We start from the raw sequence: 8,619 nt of genomic DNA, 5'->3' as shown, positions 1-8,619 counted from the left end.
TCCTAGACTTGAAACAGTTTTCTTTCATTCTGGTTATGTAAAGCTTACTCTATCATTTAAAGTTCTGACTGAATGTTGTACTTTCTTTTCCACATATTCTAACATTTTTTCCAGACTTGATAGGTTGGCTTTCCTTTTTCCTTACCCATCACTCATTTAGCTATTATATTTCTTGTTCTTGTATTGAACAGTGTTTCTTTACCACATTGTATCTCCAGAGGAGAAAATGTCTCAAAAGTTAGAGGATTGATTTTTATCTACTTTATGATATCAACTCTTACTCATTACATTGTATAACTAGGAACATGTAAACTTAAAATGAATGATGATTTTAAGCCTAGTTCTCTCTATTAGATTGTAGGCTTAAGAAAGGAGAAACCGTATTTTTTATGTGATGTTCTGCAAATCCTTAAAATGAGGTAAATTAAACCTATTTGTTTTTTGATGTTGCTGCCACTGTTTATCAAATAGGATCAACATGTTTAAGTATTTTGGATGACATATCTATAAGCCTAACCTTTTGAACCCTCAAAGCTAAGATTTTTTAGTTTTTATATATTTTGCATTTCATCAGATATACAAGTTATTTTACAGATTTAGGACCTCATCTGGGAAAAACTTTCAGTGGCTGATTTTCATTGTATTGCTTCTTTGAGCCTGCTTGGTGGGAAAGTATCAGTCTGGGTCCAATCTAGAAAGAGAAGCCACCTAGTGATTATAACAGGGAAGTTTAATATAAAAAAAGTTTTTAAAAAAATGTTATTTGACAGAGAGAGTGAGAGCACAAATGGGGAACAGCAGAGGGAGAGGGAAAAACAGGCTCCCTGGCTGATCAGGGAGCCCGATGGGGGGCTCGATCCCATGAGCTGAAGATAGACACTTAATCTGAGCCACCCAGGCGCCCCTTTAAAAAACTTTTAAACTGTGGCAAAAGAAAAAAGACATATGAGAATTCTATATGGTAACCCAGAGCTGAGGGAGGGTACTGAAGGAAGAGGTACTTGGATACCTCTTGGAAGTAAGGGGCCTAAGATTTGGGTTCAGGCCTGCCTTAAGAAGGGGTAGCTGCAGCCCATTGGATGGCAGAGTTTACTGGTTTGCCTAGACCAGAGTTGGTCTTTAGTCACTAGGCTACTAGGAAAACACCCTCCAAGATTCAGGGAAGCTGTAGCTAGTTACTGAGTGTGTGAGCACACAGAGACGGAGACATCTCAAGTGTTGGCGGGACATCTGGAACATGAGGTGTTTGTGTTGGAAGGGTTGAAGGAAGGTGATCATCAGCCTGGCCAAGGTCTGTGAGTGCCAAGGAGAACCATATATTCTGAGATTGTGACTAGGGAAGAGCATCACCAGATGTCTTCATACCTACCTTGTTTACTGATGGAGCAGCTGCCAGAAAGCAGTGGGAGAGACACTTCAGGGTGAATATGGAGCTGAGAGACTGTAAATTGATAGATTCTGTAAAGGTTTTGGTGGGAGGGAACATACAGAAAATATAAAATGCCTCACCTGTTCACCTCTGCTTTCCCTGTTTTGCAATGTCTTACATAGCCTATTCAAACCAAGAACTGGGCATAAAAGTAAGGTAGCAAAAATGTCAGGTCGTTTAGAAAAAAACAGGCAAAATGAGAAAACTTGGGCCAAGGTTTTAAACATCTATCTTTTTTTAAAGATTTATTGGGATGACTGGGTGGTTCAGTCAGTTAAGTGTCGGCCTTTGGCTCAGGTCATGATCCCAGTTTCCTGGGATTGAGTCCTGCATCAGGCTCCTTGCTCAGCGGGGAGCCTGCTTTTCCTTCTGCCTGCTGCTCCCCCTGCTTATGCTGTCTCTCTCTCTGACAAATAAAATCTTTAAAAAGTATATTTATTTTAGAGATAGTGTAGGGCGGAGGGGCAGAGGGAGAGGGAGAGAATCTTAAGCAGAATCCATGCTGAGTGTTGAGCCTGACGTGGGACATGATCTCACAAACCTGAGATCACGACCCGAACCTAAACTAAGTTGGACGTTTAACTGACTGCACCACCCAGGCACCCCTAAACATCTAATGAATTTAATAACTATAAAATAGTTCTGAACTGGAGGTCTGGGACTATTCTAAGTATTCTGGAATTACATGAATTATACTCAAATCAGAATGTCAGAGTCAGGAATTAGAGTACATTCCTTCTATTAGTTTTCATCAAAGTAGCCACATAGCTTTTATATGAACTTTTCTGGAAATGGGGAGTTTCCTGCAATTGGAATGCTTTATTTTATAGTATATTCTTGCTTCAGTTAAATCACTTTTTGCTTTTCTGTGTCTTCTACATATTGCTTTTAATTTTGCCACTCAAGACAGTCTCACATGCACATTTCAGTCTTCCAGGTACTGAAATCAACAAGAGTAATGCTCTTTCCATCTTTCAGACCTAAGTGTTTCTAATTTCTAAAGTATTCCTTTGGACAAAGTTTTGTTTATTCTTGGTTTCAGTTTTTGGATGTTCTCTAGCTTTCAATATTTTGTTGTTTAAAAGCCTGTATTTTGGGGCACCTAGGTGGCTTAGTTGTTAAGCGTCTGCCTTTGGCTCAGGTCATGATCCCAGGGTCCTGGGATCGAGCCCTGCGTTGGGTTCCCTGCTCAGCGGGCAGCCTGCTTCTCCCTCTCCCACTCCCCCTGCTTGTGTTCCCTCTCTCGCTGTGTCTCTCTCTGTCAAATAAATAAAATCTTAAAAAAAATAAAAAATAAAAGCCTATATTTTACAAATCATACAGAGCCCTACTTAATATAAACTAGAGTATAGGGCACCTCTCGTGCTCTCTCTCTTTCTCTCTCTGAAATAAATAAAATCTTTTAAAAAACAAACGAGTATATGCTCTATTTTTTTATTTTTAAAAAATTGAGTTACAACATTTTCATGTGTACAACATAATGATTTGATATTTGTGTATGTTGTGAAATGTTCGCAATAAGTCTAGTTAACATCCATCCACTTTTTTTATTTTTTTAGAATTTTAAGTCCAGTAGAGTTAACATACAGTGTTATCTTAGTTTCTGGGGTATGATACAGTGATTCAACAATTCCATCAGTTGGTGCTCATCAAGACAAGTACACCCCTTAATCCCCATCACCTACTTCACCCATCCTGCCACCCACCTCCCCTCTGGTGATATCAGTTTGTTCTCTACAGTTAAAAGTCTGTTTCTTGGTTTCTCTCTTTTTTTCACTTTATTTTTTCTTCTCCTCCTTTGGCTAATTTTTTAAAAAGGTTTATTGAAGTATAATTGGCAAAATATTTAAAGTGTATGTTGTGATGATTTGATATACATACACATGGTGAAGAGTCCCCCGCCCCCCGCCCATCTATTTATTACATCCACCATCTCATATTTATCTTTTTTTTTTTTCTTTTTGGTGAGTTTTTCTGTTGTGGCACCGATATGCAAGATGTAAAGGGTAGAATGGGGACTCTACATTGGATTCTTTAATAATCTGTTACTCCATCCAGCTAGCATTTATTTGGCTCCTGGCACTGTGCAAGATGTGCGTGGAGGTGGATGGAGGAGGGGAGGGATGGGTGGGAGACGTGATGGTGAATAAGGAGGCATGACTACCTCGAGGAACTCAAGGGTGGAAAGATATAAATGGGCACAATTACACCACAACCAGTAAGTATTGTTTCAGGGAAATGAAGTTGGAGAAACTGCTATAAAGGCACAGAAGATGGAGCAGCTAAGTGGCCTGGAAAAGATCAGGAATAATTTCACTCATGAGGGAAATGGAGCTGATCTAAAAATGAACAAGTCTGCCGTGAGAGAAATTGGGTGGAAGGGTATTCTAGGCAGAGGGTAATAATGTGCAAAGACTTGAGTGGTAAAATGGTCTGATTCAGAATTCATTGACTCGCAAGGGTATGTTGTGGAAGAACAGTGGAAGAATCCTGCACGATAGTATCAAGCTTAGGATCCCGCCATTTATTAGCTCTTCATTGTGAATGAGGCACTTGACTTTGCCTGAGTCTTTTTTGTTTTCCCTCCCATTTGTAACAGCTACTTTGTAGTTTTGAGGATTGAATGGTGTAAGTTATGCCTGGCACATATGACACAGTAAATACTAGCTGGTTATGTGGTGATAGCTCTAGTTGGTGAGAGGCACTAGGAATAAGCACATAAGACTGCTTCTACCTTTGTGCCTCCCTGTTTTTATTCTCCATATTATTGCAAGGCTTATACTTTTCTTTCTTTTTTTTTTTTTTTAAGGTTTTATTTATTCACTTGACAGAGACACAGCGAGAGAGGGAACACAGCAGGGGGAGTGGGAGAGGGAGAAGCAGGCTTCCTGCCGAGCAGGGAGCCCAATGCGGGACTCGATCCCAGGACCCCGGGATCATGACCTGAGCCGAAGGCAGACGCCCAATGACTGAGGCACCCAGGTGCCCTATAAGGCTTATTCTTTTAAAAACATGTCTGAGATGTACCTCTTCTCAAAATTTCCAGTGGCTTCTCATCTCAGAGTAAATGTGAAGTTTCTACCATAGCCTAAGAAGTCCTATGTAATGTGCCAACACCTCTCCCTTCACTCCCAAAACAACATTTCCTACCACTGGATTTGCTCTCTGATTCAGCCACATTGGTCTTGCTGTTCTCAAAGAACTACAGATATGCTTCTGTCCCCAGGCTGTTGCACTGTATATTCTTAATTTGGGCAGTCTTTCCTGAAATACGGCATGATTCCCTCAGATGTATGCTCAAATGTCATTTTATCAGAAAGGCCTACCCTAATCCCCACCACTCCCTTATGCCACTATTTTTGCCCCTCTACTCCTACTTTATTTTCCTTAAAGTTGAGGGCAGAGACTGTTTTTTAATTCACTGTTTTCTTTCCAACAACTAGAATTATGTCTAGCATTAATTTAAAGTGATATATAAATATTTTTGTTCTCTGAGGCTGAGAGAGTGGCCTGGGCACCCATCTAAGACCCTTGGAGTGTTCGGCTAAGAATTTTGGATTTTATCCTGCAGGCAAAAGGAAGGTAACCAATGTTTTTGATGCAGCCTAAAGTGAATGTTAATCTTTTGTGTTAGTCCCTACATTGATTTGTGGTTGCAAATTGAATTTTTCCAAATACTAAAACCAATTATTTTCCTTCTTTCCAGTAATTAGTCCTTAAAATCTGATACCACGGCATAAATGCATTATGGTAGAAATTTCTTTAGATAGTTAAAATCAGAATGCAGGCTTTATTTAGTTTTTGTTCAGAGGTATAGAGCAACTTTTACTGCAACTACTATGATGTTTTAGTGTAAAGTTCTCAGAATATAGGTTTCCTTTTTTATAACGTTTAGAGGTCTGTTGATTTGTCTTAGGCTGCAGTAGTAAATGCTATTAAATTTACTGAATAATTTACTTGTGTTTTTGGACAAGAGATAAGAGAAATGAGCATAAAGAAGTCTTTTGGAAGGGGACTCAGAAGCTCTGATGACAGAGCAGAATATTGTGCATAACTTGTCTCACCCAGGGCTAGAAGGAACATGATGCCCCTGACTAATAATTCAGCACCACTTAAAATCATTTAAATCTTCAATATTTTGAGAGAGACTTAGGGGAAATATGAAGAATTTTATTCATAAACAGCCTTACTTATTTCATTATTACAAGTTAAAGCTTGCAATATGTTACTAAAAATGAGCAATTTGGGGGCATCTGGGTGGCTCAGCCAAGTGTCTGCCTTCGGCTCAGGTCATGGTTCCAGGGTCCTGGGATCGAGCCCCGCATCTGGGCTCCCTGCTCAGGGGGAAGCCTGCTTCTCCCTCTCCCCCTGCTTGTGTTCCCTCTCTCGCTCTCTTTCTCTGTCAAATAAAATCTTTTTAAAAAAATGAGCAAGTTGTAGCAAATGTTTTCCAAATTTTCTGCTGTAGTTCTTGGCTTTTTGTGTGTCAACATGTAGTTTTCTTAAGACAGTTTAAAATTTAAAAGTTTTTCGTCCCTTGCCCCCACCCCCCTGCCCTTATTGGCTGGGGTGCCGTGGGCACGTTGTAGTTTTAAGTTCAATTTATAAAACAGAGTTAATGGTACCTGCCTTACACAGTATTAAACGAAGTAATACTTGTAAAACGCTTGCTTAGTACAGTGCCTCCCACATAGTAAGTGTCCAGTGTCAGATATTATTGGTAAATATAATTATTTCAGAATTTCAGCTGATCACGATTATTGCCTTGTAGCTGCCTGTGTGTGGATATTTTGTAGAAATAGATAAGGCTCAGTGTTAGTAGTAAGGGCGGCTTAAAATTTTTTCCCACTAGAGGGCACTGTGTTCTTTGACGATGACAAGATTACGAAACTGCCTGATTGGTTTACTGCCCCTAACGTGGTTTTGAGCTCCAACCCCTGGCATTCATTCTCCGGTTACAACTCTTAAAGACTGTGCTAGAGTATGTTAAGAAATGATCTTTCTGGGGCGCCTGGGTGGCTCAGTTGGTTAAGCAGCTGCCTTCGGCTCGGGTCATGATCCCAGGGTCCTGGGATAGAGCTCGCGTCGGGCTCCCTGCTCAGCGGGAAGCCTGCTTCTCCCTCTCCCTCTGCTGCTCCCCCTGCTTGTGCTCTCTATCTCTATCAAATAAAATCTTAAAAAGAAAAAAATGATCTTTCTTATCTTCCCCTTCCTTCCCACTTCAAGGTATAACTTTTTTTTCTTTTTCTTCTTCCTTCTCCTCCTCCTCCTCCTCTTCTTCCTCCTCTTCTTCTTCTTCCTCTTCTTCTTCTTCTTCTTCTTCTTCTTCTTCTTCTTCTTCTTCTTCTTCTTCTTCTTCTTCAAGAAACATCTTTCTCCATTCTGTAAACTGGTTGTATTCTTTAGATGTAAGACATTATGATTCAGACTCTGACTGTCTTCTCTTCAGCATATGTTAGCCCCAGGGTTCCTGGTAGAACACTAACGGACATGCATCGTACCAGGTCTCTTCCTTGTCACCCTACCTAGAATTGCATAATGGAGGAGTGTTTGAGACTTGGCACATGCTTTTGCCGTTGTAAAGGGGTGACCCTTGAAAGAAAAATTGGTTTTGGGTCTTCAGCAAGACATAGGCTTGACATCATGAACTGGGAGTGGAGGTCCAAAGGAAGTACCCTTGTAACTTATTGTCCTTGAAGCCTCTTCCCTCTGCATATGGTTAAAGCACATTCAGCTGGTTGACTAAACCAGTGACCATAGCTTCCTCAACATCTCTTCATTTCAAGTCAGGGAGAAAAGAGGAGAGGTGAAGTGGGGAAGGAGAAAGAAGGTGGAAAGGGGCAACAAAAAGTGAAATACAAAGTTTGGTGACATCACTATTTTGAACAGATCCTGCTTAGGTTAATCTTTTCATGGATTAGTAGAAATTTCTGATTGCTACCTGGTGTCTGTGTCTGCAAAGTAACTTTGCAGGGGATGATATAACATCCACATCCTAGCCTGCATGTGACTTACCGTTTTCTCCCTTGTTTCCATCTGTATACAGTGGGATGTCAATGTGAAGGGCCTCCACTTAGCGATGGCAACAGAAGGGAGCCCCTAAACATGAAAGGGTGAGTCAGGTATAGAGATAAAGGACAAGGAGGAGAGTGGAGGATCTGCCAGGATGACGGGAGTGCTAGGGATTTCTCTAATGCCCAGTGGGAATAGTGGGGGGAGGAGCTCCCCTTCGAGTCATCTGGGGTCCTGAAGTATAAAATCCTATTAGGAGCTGGAGTCCCTCTAGCCCAGTTTTAGGTTCTAGAAATGTCTAGATTTCATAGCATATGTTTTTCATAGCATTCTCTGTGACCCATCGTGTCAGATTCAAATGAAAAAGTCCGAATTTAGCATTAACTGCATAGCGGGGGCTTCTCTGGCTGTTGGAAGACCTCACTTGTCAAGAATGACCTAAACCAGGGCATTGGTTCAATAGTTCAAACAGTATCTCATCCAAGAACCACACATTCTGACCTCAGCTGAAAAGGGTACCCCCAATAAATGGTGATTAACTGATTCTTATCAGACAGCTTTCTAGATGATGAGAAATAACTGTGTTCTAGAGCAGGGGTGGGCAAACTATGACGCACAGGTCAAGTGTTAGCCTGCTGCTGGCCTTTGTACAGTCCACAGGCTAAGAATGTTTTTTACATTTATAAATGATTGAATAAAATTTAAAAGATGTATTTTATGATAGAAATAAAAGAATACAATCTACATCAACATTACTAGACTAAGTACTCATCACAATAGTTCTAATTCACAGAAAAGCAACAGTCAAATTAGAAAAAAAATTTTGTAATAACCACAGCAGAATTTCTTCACAAAAATCAAAAATGAAAATGAGGTTGAAGCCACGGTGTTTTAAATGGCTTATTTGTTAGCCTAATAAGGGAAACTTATTTATTGATAGTGGGTTAAATTGTGATTGATTACAGCAACTGAAGGGATGTGTCCAGAGAAAATAAACTTAAGACTGTTAGCCTTTTGGGGAGAATAGTTGACCAAAGAGTTGATGACTTTAGGAGCAATATCAATAGTAAATTAAAAATCAGGGCAAATGTGGGGCACCTGGGTGACTCAGTTGGTTGTGTCCAACTCTTGATTTCTGCTCAGGTTATGATCTCAGGGTCATGAGATGGAGCCCCATG

Source organism: Callorhinus ursinus, unplaced genomic scaffold, assembly GCF_003265705.2.
Source record: "Callorhinus ursinus isolate GAN/ISIS: 27379988/994484 unplaced genomic scaffold, GSC_fseal_2.0 scaffold11, whole genome shotgun sequence".
NCBI classification, from domain to species: Eukaryota; Metazoa; Chordata; class Mammalia; order Carnivora; family Otariidae; genus Callorhinus; species Callorhinus ursinus.
The sequence above is the reverse complement of the archived record's forward strand: the minus strand, read 5'-3'. Positions refer to the sequence as shown.